This window comes from Schistocerca piceifrons, chromosome 7 (genome assembly GCF_021461385.2).
Source record: "Schistocerca piceifrons isolate TAMUIC-IGC-003096 chromosome 7, iqSchPice1.1, whole genome shotgun sequence".
NCBI classification, from domain to species: Eukaryota; Metazoa; Arthropoda; class Insecta; order Orthoptera; family Acrididae; genus Schistocerca; species Schistocerca piceifrons.
In genome coordinates this window covers 354856952-354873989 of record NC_060144.1, presented here as the reverse complement: position 1 = coordinate 354873989, position 17038 = coordinate 354856952, and the positions used below count along the sequence as shown (strand labels likewise).

Below are 17038 nucleotides of genomic sequence, written 5' to 3'. Positions count from 1 at the left end.
TCAATTTGATTTAAAAAGTTTTCTTGTAAATTTCACGAAAGAAATTAAACAATCAGTTGATGACAATAAGACTTACTGGGATGAAAAAATTGATAACATTTTGTTGCAAGTCCAAGCAGTCAATACCCAAGTGGGTGATCATTCGAACAGAGTTGGCAGTGTTGAGGAAAAAATTGAATCTGTGGAAGCAAAAGTAAATGAAATTGATGCTAAATTAAGCGATGAAATTAATACTGTAAAAAATGAGTTACTGGCACATAGGGAAAGAAATTTAATTCATTTTAATGAGATAAAAGGGGAAATTAAAAATTTGGACGAGAACACAAAAGTTTTAGTAAAAAATGTACAACAAGAAACTGACAATCGTTTGGTTACTCTAGAAAAAAAAGTAGAGTGCAATGATTTAGAAAACAAAAAATCTGTCAAAGAACTTAGCGAAAAAATTGAAAGTTTTGACATTGAATTTCAAAGCAAAAATCACAATGTCAACACATGCAATCTTGTATCTAATATTCCAGTGAAGCACTTTTCGGTAGATGGACCCTTACATCCCGTTGATTTTATACAGTATTGTAAGGATTGTTTTTTACCTCACTCACCAGATGGTATGAAAATTAAATTTGTGAAAAAATTCTTGGAAGGAGAAACTTTGACTTGGGCAAACCAGATTGTAAGTTTGGGGATGACCTTTTCAGAATTTGAATCAAAATTTCTGGAAAATTTTTGGGATGATCTTAAACAAACTAGAATCAAAAGTGAATTTTTGAATGGGAGAAACTATAGAGAATCAGATGGGAACATGAAACAATTTTGCAAAAGTGAACTTCAAAAACTTATTCATTTAACAAAACCTTTGGATGACTTGATCAAAATTGATACCTTAAAGAGAAGATTGCCATCAGCAATGCAGTTGAGTTTAGTTCATTGTCCTGACAGTAATGTAGAGCAGTTTCTCAATTATATTGAAAAGTTGGACAGGGTAACAACAAGAACACACAGTGGGTTTACTCAGAAAGGTAATGGTCAAAATTGGGGAAATGACAACTTTCAAAAAAGGGAACAAAACAATTATTATGGTGTCAGTCAAAATTCACGGGAATATAACAATTTTCAAAAGAAGGACCATAATTTTTATCCAAAACAAGAACAACATTATCGCGGAAATAATCAACAAAATAGAGAACACTTTAGGGATCAAAATCACAGAAATTTCGCTAGAGATCAATACAACAGAAACTACCAACAATTAGGTAATGTTTGGCATAGGAATGCAAACAGAAATGTTGATCAGAGACATTGGCAGAAACACAATCAGTAGTTCAAGCAGGAACAAGTTGTAATTCAGGAAATAAAAAACGAGTAGACGCCCCCTTGAAGGTCCGCAAGGTTGAGGCAGAAGGTGATCATGATGAAAGGACCAATGGATGTGACTATCATAAACCCAAACATGACAGTTCCAAACCTAAGCTATCACATGAGGTCATCAGTTGTTACTTATTGAAGAAATTTCAAGAGGAAAATAATGACGATATTGATAAAGATAAAATTTTCAGTACACAAGAATATACAGTAGATAAAAGTAATTGAGATTCATTTAATTTGACAGAGTTTTACACTTGGGCAGAAACGAACAACACTTTGTCAGATGATGTAATTTGTAGTAGTTCAGAGACGTGTGTGAATGAAAGAGAGAATGCATGCTGTGAGAATGAAAATATTGGTGAATGGGATCTGGTAACTTTAGAAAGGGGAAATAATATTTTGGGTGATAATCTGAATGTGTATGACCTGAATATGTATAATGATAATGATGTTGATGATAAAGTTGATTATGATGGTAATGGTATTGATGATGATGTTGAGGAAAGGTATTTCATTAGTTTAAATAGGGAGTTGGGTATACACATGGTTGAAAATGTATTAAATAGTGAAAATGTTATAGAAATTCCCAGGGATGTTACCAGGATGCATAAGGCTCACAAGCTGGGTGTATGTAAAAGTGTGAATTTTGATGTTGTTGGTAAAGAATCTGACTACACAAATAATGATGACACATGTATAACTTCTAGCCTAAGTGAAACTTTTACAGATACTAATGACACACATACATTTCTTATGAATCTATGGCTGAACAGTGAAACTCTCTCTTTTGACAAGAACTTTAGAAAGATGTTTATTAATGTATGTGAAACTGTATGTCCTGAGTGGTGAAAAAAGATGAGATATTTTATTTTTGAAAAGCTGAAGGATAAGTACTTCAAATAGTATACAATGTGATTTGGATGAAAATTCTTGGCTATTTGAGATACTGGAGAGTACTAATGACAATTTTGTATCTTGGGCAAATTTTATAACTGTGACAAATAAGACATGTAATGATATACCATATGATTCTGATAAGTATAGGTTTGGGGAAATTGAAAGTGATTTATTACATGAGGATACAGGTTCTGAGAAAAGTGATCAACATTGCAGTCCTTATATAAAAGTTCAAATTGGGTCATGGATTGGCAAATGTTTAATTGATACAGGAAGTGAGGTCTCGGGAATGTCTGAAAGGTTAAGCAAGAAATTGAAAGTGGGGAAAGATTATGTTGAAATGCCAGTTGTTGGGGTAAAGATAAAAGGTGCTACTGGGAAGAGCAGTAAATTGGTAAAAAGCCAGACTTCAGTGACATTTTTAATTGAAGGCAAGTTGTTCACACATGGATGTTTTGTAATTCAGGAATTTAATGAGGATTTTCTTTTGGGTATGAATTGGATAGTAAAAGTAAATACAGCATTTGGTTGGGTTGGAAGAAAACTTTTGATAGAAACTAGTGAAAGGGAATACATTCAGACAAATTTTGTGAACACACTTGGTGATCAGAGTAATGGAAATTTTGACAGTATCAATTTACTAAAAGAAAATAGATTGGAGAATATTGAAACTCATAGATTTGATACTGATGAAGTTGAATTTGGGAATTTAGTAAATTTGAAAATTTCAGAAAAACAAAATTTATCTGGGGAGCAAAAACAACAGTTAGAAAACCTGCTGTGGGAATACAGTGATGTTTTCAGTGACATACCTGGTAGGGTAAAGGGATATCAGTGTGAGCTTCAGGTAAAACCTCATGAACCATTTTTCATAAAACCATACAGTATTGCAATATCAAAAAGACCTGCTGTTGAGAAAGAGCTGAAAAAGATGGAAGGATGTAATATAATAGAAAGGAGTATCAATGCATATAATAATCCTCTAGTAGTAGTTTCAAAAAAAGATGGTGGAGTAAGATTGGTTTTGGACTCTAGACACTTAAACAAAATTTTGTTCAGACAGACAGACCATCTCGAAAATATTGATGAGTTACTCTATAAATTTACAGATATAAAATATATGTCAAGTTTGGATCTAACTTTGGGTTTTCATCAGGTACCACTTTCGGTTAATTCTAGGAAATATACTGCTTTCTTGTACAATGGTAAGAGTTACCAATATTGTGTTGTGCCATTTGGGTTAAATTCTTCTGTTTCTGAATTTATAACAGCTTTGGATCATGTACTGGGGCAAGAGCTTGCGTCTAAACTGATAATTTATGTAGATGACATTTTGGTTACAGGGCAAAATTGGGAGGAACATTTTTCGATTTTGAAGTCAGTTTGTGAAAAATTTAGAAAAGGGGGGATGACATTGAAATTAGAGAAATGTAAATTTGCAGTTTCTGAATTAAAATTTTTGGTTCATGTTGTCACAGACAAGGGAATTTTGGCAGATCCAGAAAAAATTAAAGCAATTTCAGAAATTCCTATTCCTAAGACAAAAAAACAATTAAAGTCGTTCTTTGGGTTATGCGGTTATTACCGAAAACATATAAGTGATCTGAGTCTGAATGCACCATGTTTAAGTCAGTTACTTAAGAAAAACACTGTTTGGGTTTGGGATAAAAGTTGTCTGGAAGAGTTTGATAAAATTAAGCAAGAGTTGAGGAAGCAACACTTATTACACAGACCTGATTTTAATTTACCATTTTGTTTGAACACTGATAGCAGTAATTATGGGCTTGGAGCAGAGTTACTTCAAGAAAGAGTAGAGAATGGAGTTGAGATACATTGTACCATAGCATTTGCAAGCAGAATGTTGCTCAAGCATGAAGAAAATTATACAGTCACAGAGAAGGAACTTTTGGCAATTCATTGGGCTTTTACAAAATTTAGAATTTACCTTATTGGACATAAAACCATAGTATTTTCGGATCATAAGGCTTTGAGTTACTTACAAGAGTGCAAATTATACCACAGTAGATTGACCAGATGGGCAATATTTCTGCAACAGTTTGACTTTGAAATCAAACACATAAAAGGTTCTGAGAATGTAGTAGCTGATTCACTTTCAAGGTTACCAATTGGGGGAGAAAAGGAGATTTTTGAACAAGAGCAGGAAAAGCAATTTAAAATTAGATACTTGAAAGGGGTGGAAAATGAGAAAACAATTAGAGCTATGTGTAACAAAATTAGAAAAAATCAAAATTTGGATCAGAGTTGGAAATTAATCAAAGAATGTTTAGGCAAGAAGGGGTATGAGAAACTTGATAAATTTTACAAATTACATAAGGGGATTTTATTTCAGAGAACAGATGTAGATTCTGATAATTGGAAACTGTGTTGGCCAGAGGCAGATGCTGATAAAGCTGATCATTTACCTACATGAAAGTTTTGGTCATTGTCGGGATACAGAAGTGCATTCAAAAGATGCAAGAAAATGTTTATTTTTACAATATTGGAAAGAAGGTAAGAAAAGAATTGGCAACCTGTGACAAATGTCAGAGAGTTAAAGTGAGCAATCAAAGATGTGGTGGAGAGATGCAAAACATTATTCCAGAAAAACCTTTAGATCTTATCGCAGTGGACTTATATGGAATGTTACCAAAGAGTAAAGGTGGTCACTGTTACATATTTGTTATGGTAGATGTATTTTCAAAATTAATTAAACTATACCCATTGAAAAAAGCTACTAGCCATGAAATTACAATAAAAATTGAAAGAGATTATTTCGCACAGGTGGGTAAACCAAAAGCTATATTTTCAGATAATGGTTCACAGTTCACCTCTAAAATTTTGAAAAAGTTTATTGAAAGATCAAAATTGAAGCATATACTTATATCTGTTTATTCTCCATCCACCAATCCTGCGCAAAGATATATGAGGGAAATTGGGAGACTTTGTAGAACCTATTGTAGCCATAAACATCCAACCTGGTTTGAGCACATTCGAAATTTTGAAGATATTATGAATAGCCTACAACATAGTTCCACAGGATTTTCACCGTATGAGATTATGTTTAATATTAGACCTCCAAATCTTATATCAGAACTTATTGAATTTCCTAAATGTACACTTTAACTATGCAAAAGAGAGAAGATATTGTCAGGGAAACTATGAGGAAACAAGGGGAAAAGAGGAATAAAAGACATAACAATAGGGTAAAATTAACCACTTTCAAAATTGGGGATCTTGTTCTGGTCAAATCTCATGAAAAATCAAAAATGTTAACTTCAGAAATTAAAAAATTCTTTGATATCTATATTGGGCCTTTTGAAGTCATAGAAAATCCACACCCTAATGGTTATCGTTTGGTGTATCCTAAGTCAAAGAAATTATTTGGTCTCAGGAATGTTGTCTCTTTGAAACTATATAAACAGAAATCGTAATTTCAAAATTTAAATAACCTATTATCATCTAAAACAAAAGTCCTCCACTGGAATATGCTTGTTAGAACAAAACTACCTGTACAACCAAGTACGTATATTTGCATGTATAAATTAATAATTTGAAGTCACATGTTAACTGAAACTGATGAAAAAAACACTGTTGAAAAAAAATGAGAGATTTATTTTTACTTTTTTTACAAAAAAAAAAAGTCTCCCTAGTGAGCATTTCTGAATTTTTCTAATTTTTGGAAGCTAAGTCTTCCCTGTGGGTGAAGGCATGCATGTGAGGACATGCATGCAAAGGTACAAGTTTCAAAAACAATTTTAGATAAAGCCTCGTGATATATGAGCAATTTATTGTTGTTTATACTGATGTTGTGGGGAGCGAAAGTACTCTTCACAAGAATGTGACTTGAAGTAATATTGTAGTAGAGAGGCAAGTGTACATAAATAATTGCAAAAAAATTTAGATAATACTGATGTATCTTTAGCTGTACTAAAAAAAGAAAATCATAAGCAAAAAAAATATACAAAAAAACATGAGTAAAAAAAATTCAAAAAAGGAAATCAGAAGTAAAAATATATTAAAGGCAAATATATAGGAAAAAAAAACACTACACTATATATGTCCAGTATCATTTTTACTGTACAATATATAAGCATAATGAAATTAACATTAATATAAAAAAATTTAAATCTTATTCTAGGAAATGAGTTTTACCTTTCTATTATTTTCAATCTGTATGCTGTATGATAGAATATTTCTCATGTATGTTTTATACCATGTATATTTGTCATGTCAAATAATTTCTTTACTTGAATTTTTTGTGTATGAGATTGATGGGGAAGAATCATTGCAACAACAGCCAGTAACAAATCCACAGATTCAAAGAGTCCAAATTTGGAAGAGGTTATCAGACTGCATCACTAATGTACTAATTGTGTAATACAGATCCATTACTGAGAGTGGTCGGGATTTTGTTGTATATGTCCATAACAACAAAAGCCCTGTGGAGCAGTCGTAATGGATCTGGGAGATGTGTTATTTTCTACCGGATTTGTCGATACCAAATTGTTAATGTTTTCTTATATTTTTTGTCAGAATTTTTTTATTATAATTTGCCTTATTATATGTTAATTTACTTATATTTTTGTGAGTGAAAGCATATTGATTACTATTAGTAACTGTGTCGAAGAATAGCAAAGAGACTGATTATAAGTGGAAGCTTGTGTGTTGTGTAAAATGTCTTTGACACTAGAGTCGTCTTTGACTATAGTCAGTCAGCAGTTAACTCTTGGTGTGTGTTGACAGTAGAACGATGTGCAGGTCGCCGTCATAAATAATTTTGAATTATGTTACTATTTTTTTATATAAACTTTAAGAAGAAACTACATTCGAAGAAATGGCATTTGAAGCACCAAAAATGAGGCAAACACATTGAACCAGGTCATTTCTGCAGCCGACAAAGATGCATTGTGGAATCATACTTCCACTAGACAACTGAAGCCAAGACCAATATTGCCTTGTAAACATCTAACGGAAAAGGTACTGTCACAAAATATGCCAAATTTAAGTAAATAAAAAATAGTGAGCATATTTCAACTTTGTGTCTCAGCTGGGAGACCATATTTCAACTTTGTGTCTCAGCCGGGATCCCATATTTCAGCATGCAGGCTTATTACTGGATGTTTGCAGACTACACCACTTGTCACAGCATATCAGTTGGTAAATATTGCTTGCCCAGACATCATCATGAGGTTTCTACAAGTGTTAAAGAACAAATTTGTTGCCAATCCAAGCCACATATGACATAATTATGTAGTAACTATCTAAAAAGTGAAGTCAAGGAAAAGTTTCTTGAAAAATGGCAACATCTTGGGAATGATGCTATCAAAATCAAGAACGGGAAAGTGGAAAGTACAAGCTGTAAGGAATCCTCATTGACCTCAACTATCTGTTAATCTCACTCCTGGACACCACGAAAATTGGGCTATATGGCATACTCTCAACTGCCTAAGCTTTGGAGATGGAAGAACCAAGTGTAATCTTCAAAAATGGGGATTCCCACTCATCATTACTGAAGTAATGTGCACACACTTGAAAGCCGTGCACACTAGCAGCGTGTTGTCATCTGCGAGAGTGTGCCACGATAAGGCAATACTGTGAACACACAATATAACGCAAACTAGGCGAGTGCCTATTTAAACCCTGCCGCACTATGCTTGTGCTCAGTTATTATGTTATTATTGCTTGCATACATTTGCCTTATGTTATTGTGTTCAGTGCATGTTATGGTGATTAACGTACATGCCACAGCCTAATAAAGTTGTACTAACATTCTTCATTGCGTTGTGTGTCCAAGTTACAACATAAGTGGCGAAGAGTGTGAGATTGTTCTCCATGCGATTTTCAGTCTCTGGTTGATCCTCCATTGCGTCTACAATGTCTGACAGTGCCACTGATGAGTTTTTACACCAGCTAGGTGATCAGCTAGTGGTTCTTACTGCAGTGCTGCAGAGTCTCAGTCAACAGCAGGAGGCATTCACCACAATGCAACACGATCAAACCCAGGTATTGCAAACGCTTGTTTCTGTTTTGGCCAGTTTGGGTCTGTCTCAGTCTATGTCACCTGCTGTGCTATCCCTTGCACCTCCTGTTTTGCCCGTCAGTACCCTGGTCATTTATCCTTCCACCACCTCCACCCCTCCCCCCCCCCCTCTCAATTTATGGCTTATGATGAATCTGTTGAAGAATGGGAAGCCTACAAAAAATGGTTGTGGTAGTATTTTCAAGCTTTTGGATTGACTGATGTTACCTTATGCCATGCTTTCTTTTTGTCTTGGTTATCGCCTCCCAAGTACCAACTCCTTTGCCAATTTGCCCCCCTGCAGGACTTATCTTCACTCTCTTTTGATTACTTGTATGACCTTCTTTCGAAATACTTCTGTAAACGGACGCACATCATTGCCGCTCGACTTGAGTTCTATTGGTGTCGCAAGAAACCGGAACATTCTTATAAGACTTGACTTAGCAATGCAGTTTAAGCCATCATCGTAACTTTGTCACTGATGTACGTAAGGAATCATATGCTGACCAAATGATGCATGATGCAATCACTCGGTTGGGCCTGGTCATGAGGTTCATGAGTGGGCCCTTCAAAGTGAAAACCTCTCCCTCTCCAACATTCTGACTAATGCACAATCGTTTGAGGTTTTGAGGGCTGTGGGTACTCAAATTGAATCATGGTGTGAGTTGCAGAAATTCAACCCGCCCCTCCTGCAATTTGTTGGATGGTTCACAGGCAGCAGACCGCATGCAAGCAAAATATCATGGAGGCCAGCACAACTCACTGCAGCAGCCACAGTCACAGCCACAGCAGCACAGCAAGCCCGGTAATGAACAACAATCCAAGTGCTCTATGTTTCCCTCTTGTCCATCATGTTTTGTTACTCATGATAGGCTGTATTGTCCTAAGCAATGGACCGTTTGTTACCAGTACAACAAAACTCCCTATACACCAACATTCCTCATGCCCATGGTCTTACCGATATTGAAGACTACCTTTTCAAACATCCTTCAGACTTCAAACCCACTACCTCATTCCTCATACACCTTACTAACTTTACCCTAACCCACAACTACTTCTCCTTTGAAGGGAAGGTATATGAACAAATCCATAGCACAGCCATGGGCACCCACATGCCACCCTCCTATGCTAGCTTGTTTACGGGCCACCTAGAGAAGACCTTCCTAACCTTCCAAAATGCCAAACTCTTAGTCTGTTGATTGATGACATCTTTATGATCTGGACTCAGAGCCAAGACACCCTATCTTCGTTCATTCATGACCTCAATACCTTCTCTCCCATCCACTTCACTTGGTCCTCCTCAATCCAGCGTACCACTTTCCAAGACATTGCCCCCCTCCTCTTCTAACATGGCTACATCTGCACCTCTGGCCATATTAAACCCACTAACAGTACCTGCATTTTAACAGTTGTCGTTCCTTCCACACCAAAAAAACCCCTCCCATACAACCTGGCCTCCCAGGGACGGCATATACGCAGTGACAAGTACCCCATTGCTCAGTATATCAAGGCACTATCCCCCAGACCTAGCATGCTTACAGAAAAGGAGTGTCTCCTTCATCACCCAGTACCACATCAGACTGGACCAACTGAGCCGCATCCTTCTTCAGGTTTTTTGTTACCCATCCTCAAGCCCTGAAATGAGGGACATCCTACCCAAGATACTTCCTACCCCTCCTAAAGTGGTGTTCTCATGCCCACCCAGCCTCCACAACATCCTACTCCATCCCTCTGCCACTCTCAATCCCAACCCCTTGCCACAAAAATCATATCCCTGCAGAAGACCCCACGTGTAAGACCTGTCCAATCTATCCACCCAACACTTCCTTTTCCAGTCCTGTCACAAGTCTACCCTACCCCATCAGGGGCCGGGCCACCTGTGAAAGCGGCCACATCATTTACCAGCTCTGCTGGAACCATTGCACAGCTTTTTTATATTGGTGTGATTAGCAACCAGCTGTCCACCAGGATGAACGGTTGCCACCATACTGTGGCCAAGAGCAAAGTAGACCACCTGTGACATAACATGCAGCTGAATATAACAAGTGTGATTTCAATGGCTGCTTCACTACCCGATCCATCTGGATCTTCCCCTCCACCACCCACTTTTCTGAACTATGCTGATGGGGGTTACTCTTACAACATGTTCTCCACTCCCATAATTATCCTGGCCTCAACCTGCAGTAATATACTGTCCCCACATCCTCCACCCAACAGTTTCCACATCTTCTGTCCTATCATCCCCTTCCCATTCTCATCTCCCATTCTTTTTGTTTGTCACCCTCTGCCAAGGCACTGGCCCATCTTTCCCCACTCCTCCCCTTTTCACTACCTTTTTCCCCATTTCCCTGTCCCCCAGCCTCCTGATGTGCCATTCTAGTCCCTGCACACTCCACCAGACAGTGTTTGTCTCTCCCCCCTCCTGTACACTACTATCCCTTCCCCTTTCCCTTCCCCTCCCCCACCCCCTCCAGGTTTCTGCTTGTGTCCCACTTGATAGCTGCATTCCAGCCCAAGTTGCTGGAGTTGGTGGTCATGTGCGCATCAGCTGTGCTTGCTTGTATGTGTGAATAGTGTGTGATTCTCTTTTGCTGATGAAGGCTGTTGCCGAAAACTGTGTGTGTCTTTTAATTGTGCCTGTCTGCAACTTAATGTGTCTTCTTTTCGGTAAGTAGTAATCTATCTTTTCTTGCATTGTTGATATTCCTGCCTGGAGTTCCCATTGTTAGATTTTGCCAAAAATAGAATACATTTGGAAACAATCTGTACACTATGCAAACAATAAACAATTTGTGTTAATAACAGTTAAACATAACCTATTCAATTAGCATGAATGCCACTACTTTGAAAATACTGCTGCTTTATCGCATGTTGATAACTTCATACTAATATAAGCAGACTGGTATTTTTCAAAGAAAATAATTATTTGCATCTGTAATAAAAAAAAAGGTATGTTCACAGCCTACTACTTCTTGTCACATAGTTTTAAATCAGCTATACTACTTCAACAATGTGACATGTCCAGAGAGATAAGATAAAAAAAACTATTAATACTCAATAAAACCTGGCCACTACATCATACTCATATAATACACAAAAGTTGACACAGTAAAATTGAGAAAGGAGTATAGATTTGAAGGACAATCAGCATCAAATAATAAAAGTAACAGAACTTGGAAACCTGAAACTCTGGCAGTATAACTTTAGCAAATAAAGTTGTTACATTTCTCGTAATTTATGGATGGAAATATATGAGGAGGTTCCTCCTGGAATTTGTAAATACTGTAATTTAATTCAATGGCCAACTAGTGACTGAAAAGCAAGGTGTGCAACTGGAGTGGCAAAGTACACTTTCAAACCGTTTTTCCATGACTAATATATAGTCCATTAAGCTGAACAATTTGAACTGCATGTCTTGTAATCCAGTTGGATGGATAGCAGGATCAAGTGAAATCATTAAATATCCGGTGCCAGGTCATGTGGGTACACAACAATGGCTGATTTAACAACTGCTAAGGCATCACTAGTCTCAGCTTGCTTTTGTGTACTACTTGCTCTCCGGTGGATTTATTTATGATGACTTTGTGACAGCTGGCTATTTTCTAGGCATAGATGTAGCGTCCATTATTCCCAGCTATTGACATTTGACTTGCACCGGTCTATTTTCCTAACACAGTGGTGTCTCCGTTCAACTGCATATTATGCCTACCATGACTACACTGAAGGCATGTGAGTGCACCAATAGTGTATAAAAGCTTACAGCCTGTGTTCTCCAGTCCTAACATTTGAGTCACTAAGTAAACCTTCATACTTTGTTTCTATTTGGTTATTATTACGTGTCATTTATTTGTACTTAGCTGGTGTTAATAAAGTTGTTTAGTGGAAAAAGCAGACATACAATTTTCATCCAACAAAGATTAGATTAGATTAAATTCAGTTTTTGTTCCATAGACTCAAAAATGAGATGATAATCGTGGGTGTCGGACAAGTCAGAAAGTATAACATTAAAAGTATACAACACCTGAATATATTACTTACTACCATGATCATTTGTCAGGAGATTGTCAAAATATATAAATACATTACAGTAAACTGGAACTGCTAATATTTACAGCATCAATATACTGTCAGAATAAAACATAGTTATGCACTCCTAATAAATTTATCATACACAAAATACCTAATCTTGACTGTTGTGATCAAGTGGTGGCAAAACTGAAATGTAACAGACATTTTTACTTAAGCTGGTCTATAACAGTCCCTGTTAAGATATTCATCTACAGAGTAGAAGGAGTTGCCTCTAAAAAGGTCTTTCAAATTCTGTATAAATTGTGCTTCACCTGAAACCAACTTTTCAATAGTTGCGGGCAATTTATTGAAAATGTGTGTTCCTGAATACTGGACCCCTTTTTGGGCCAAGGTAAATGGTTTTTGGTCTTTATGTGGATTGTTCTTATTCCTGGTATTGATACAATGTATTAAGCTATTGGTTAGAAATAGAGACATATTGCTTGCAACAAATTTCATTAAGGAATACATATACCAAGAAGCAGTGGTTAGAATACCAAGTTCTTTGAACAAGTTCCTACATGATGTTCTTGAATTTACACCACAAATAAGTCTTATTTCATGCTTTTGCACTCTAAAAACTTCTGCTCGGTTTGATGAGTTACCCCAGAATATGATTCTGTATGACACGAAAGAATGAAAGCAGACAAAGTATGCAAGGTTTTTTTATATATCTCCTACATCACAATCATTCTCACTGCAAATACAGACTTGTTTAGGCACTTCAGCAGTTCTGTTGTATGCCTTTCCCAACTGAATTTATTACCAAGCAGTAAATCCAAAAATTTAAGCAGTAAACCCAAAAATTTAACACTGTCACCCTCTTCTATCTGCATGTCTCCATGTTATATACTTACTGGAAGTAAATATCTTACTGGTTCTGAACCGCATACAGTGGGTCTTTTCAAAGTTTAATGGCAGGGAATTAGCTTTAAACCATTTATTAATGTCAGTGAAAATTTGATTAACGGACATTTCTAAATCTTTACTTGACTTGGTATTTACTGCAATGTTTGATCATCTGCAAACAAAACAAACTTAGCATTTGGCAATGCAACATACGAGAGGTCATTAACGTACACAAGAAAAAGCAACGAACTCAAGATGGAACCTTGAGGAATACCAATGTCATTTATTCCCATTCAGATGAAGACTGATTGCTTACTCCCCACGTATTTTTAACAACACCCTTTGTTCCCTTTTAGTTAGTTGAACCACTTCATAGCAGAGCTGGTGGCACCAGAATATTCTAATTTACTTAAGAGAAAACTGTGATTCACACAGTCAAAGGCTTTTGACAAGTCACAGAAAATGACAGGAGTCTCCAATTTGTTATCCACTGAATTAAGTACATTCTCATTGTACATGTAAATCCGCTTCTCTATATTGGAACCCTTAGGGAACCCAAACCGTGACTTGGACAATACATTATTCGCAATCAGATTCTTCATAAGACACTTTAACACAATATTTTCCAATATTTCTGAAAAAGCTAGCAAAAATGAAAGTGGCGAATAGTTTGATCATATCTCTTTGTCCCCCTTCTTGTAAAGAAGCTTAACTCATTTTAGCCAGGCTGGAAATGGTCCACTGATGAGGGATTACACACATAACTTACGATAGAACTCAGCTCACACAAGCACTCTTTGATTAACTTCATTGATATGTTATCATAACCACAAGAATACTTTGGTTTTAAGGATTTTATGATGGATGCTACTTCTTTTGGTGTCATTTGCATTTTAGTGAAGTTATTTGTAAAGACATATTCCATTGCACTATTCACTGAACCTGATAACCCCAAGCTGTCAGTAACAGAAACAAAGTACTTGTCTAAGAGGTTTGCAACACTACATGCACTTGTTACCAATTCTAACAATGGAAAATCCACGGTGGAATGTAACAATATAATGAAAAGAATAGTTGCTACTCATTACACAGTAGAGATGCTGAGTCCCAGAAAGGCACAAGAAAGAGACTGTCGCGCAATTAGCTTTCGGCCAACAAGGCCTTTGTCAAGTTTCAACATTTAACACAAGATTCAGCATGTAATGATCAGATAGCCCAATTAGTATTGGTTTCGTGATACGACAAAGGCCTTGTTGGCTGAAAGCTAATTGTGCAACATTCTTCTTGTTGTGCCTTTCTGCAACTCAGCATCTCTGGTATATGGTGAGTAGCAACTATCCTTTCATTGTATTGTTACCAATGTCTCACTTATTATTAGTACTATCTGTTCCCCTTCCTGTTTGTCCCAATTCTCTCTGTCTTCACTATATCCCATATCATTTTTATTTTGTTGTCTTGTGTAATTATCTTTTTCTTATAAGAAAGCTGGTTAGATTTCTGGATTACTTACTTCAATACTTTACAGTCTTCTTTGTAATGCATTACAATTCTAATATCAGAGCTGTTCCTAGATATTAGATACAGCCTCCTTTTTATCCTACATGATATCTTTATTCTTTGGTTTATTTTTAGACTTCTGTTTGATTTAAGTTACCTCTAGGGGAAAACAATTTTCAGAAGAGGAAGTAACTTCATTTATGAATTCTTTGTATTTTCCATTTGAGTCAGAAGTATTGTAAACATCTATCTGATTCATGTCTTTGGGCAATCTCCTAAAATTCTCAATTTTTGACTGATTTATTAGTCTCCTCTACTCAGATTTAATAGATTTTTTTTTTATCCTGACTCATAAAGATTATCGTTTAGTCCTCAGACATTATGATGCATTAAGGATAACTGATTTTGTGAAGTGACTGAATTACAACTTCACAAACCTAGTTTTTCTGTCAATTTCTGAATAGCTCCAGTTTCAATCAGGGGCCATTTGAATGAACTGTGTATATTAAAATCTGCTTTCTGGCTGCCTGTTTTATCAATGAAAATGTCATTTTCAACCTGCCTCTCAACATCTTTTGTTTCTGCCTTTCCTACCCTTAAAAAAACTGCTGATCTGTCACTTGTAACCACTGGTACTTTACCAATTGTGACAGTGCCCCCCCCCCCCCCTTAAGTTATTTGCTATTAGCCCAGACAGTTTTCCCTTCCCTTTCCTGTTGAAGTGAAGGCCATGCCTAGTATAGTCCCCTCTACAGATAGAATCAACAGGAACCATAGCGATATGAGATCCCACACTTTATTCAAGCTGACATTCCACCTCTCAATTAACTCTCCAATCAGAAGAGCTTAAATGAAGCCAGTCACGGTGCCTCAGAACAGATAAAAGCCCAACAGCAGTGTGTCTCATTGCCAAAGCTATCTTTATGAGGTCATCCACAACGGAATATTTAGGGTCCCTGTCTATGCCGCTGGCTGCCCCATCCACTATCACCAGTATCTTCCTTTGTGAAGTCTTTGCAAAGGAGGGCCTACATACTGTATCACCTGATCCAGACTTGCATTACATTTAAAAAAACTTGCGACCTGGTAACCTGAACCTACTTCATCCCGCAACAGTTGGCCAACTCCTCTACTATGAGAACTAACTAACAACAAAACTTTCTTCTTCTTCTTCTTCACAACTTTTTCTGACTTGTTACTTCTCAAACACTTATTGAAAGTTTGTTATGTCCTGTCCACTCCTACATCTACTTGTGGCCCATCAGTTTCCAACTGTGACAACAGATCAAACCTGTTTTCCACATTAACAACAAAACTGTCTGAGAAAGTCCTACTCCTATTTCTTCTATAATCTGTTGTCACCTTCCACATCTCCTTCCCCTTCTCCCCCCTTAACCTTTCCAGATCTTGTCTTGCTTATCTAGTTTCACCTGAGCGGCAACAATGTTCTCCTCCTGTGTCACTATCTTCCTATCTTCACAGTAAATCCTACACAACAAATCAATCTTGTTTATTTCCCAAATTCCCATGTCTCTACAGTCACCTTCATAAACAAACTGCAACAACCCTCACACCACACCCCGGAACAAACAATCCTATGGCAATCATACACTTATTTTAGTTTTAGTCTAAATTTATTTTAGTTTTAGTCTAAATTAAACAAGAATAACTTCCTAGACTACTCAATTAATATATTAAATACCTTAGAAAGTTTAGCCATAAAGTTTGGATACTAATTCAAAACTTGTTGAGAAGTAGAAATGATTAAATCTGTATTGTTTACAAGACAAAACAAAAGTAAAGAAAGAACTGAGACTACACTATATGAACTTTTCACTTTGGCTACTTACTAGAGAATCAAATGGATAGCGTGTAAGAATACACTAACGACACAAACTTTACTTCACTTAAATAATCACGTAACTTACAATATATGATTACGTGAAAAAAATGTAGACCAAAATTAGCACCTATGAACTGTTCGCATTTTCCAGAAAAAAAAGTGCTAAAACTTACAAGAATGAAACAGTTCATTTTGGTATTATTACATACATATTATTTGTCATTTTCATCAAAAATTATTGTCTTCAATAGTCCCAAGACATATCTTTCCCTTATATTTTTTTTTTCCTCACACATCAGAGTAGCACCACTTATGAAAGATTATTATTAATGCTTCCTTTTTTGGTTTGGCCTGAGTACCCAAACAGCACCCTCTTCCATATACCTCAATACAATGTGCCACAGTGTTGCTTCATCATCAGGCACACACCTGGGCACATACTAATAGCGACAAACCGCATGTGTAACCACAATGTTATTTCTAAACTTTTTGCTAGACTGTGT

At 36.4% G+C, this 17038-nt stretch overlaps 1 protein-coding gene across 1 annotated transcript in view; it reads right to left on the bottom strand.

Moving 5' to 3' along the window:
* Nucleotides 1–17038, bottom strand: part of LOC124804616 (probable E3 ubiquitin-protein ligase HERC1) — a 790356-nt gene that overhangs the window by 739031 nt on the left and 34287 nt on the right. The gene's annotated exons all lie outside the window — the stretch shown is intronic.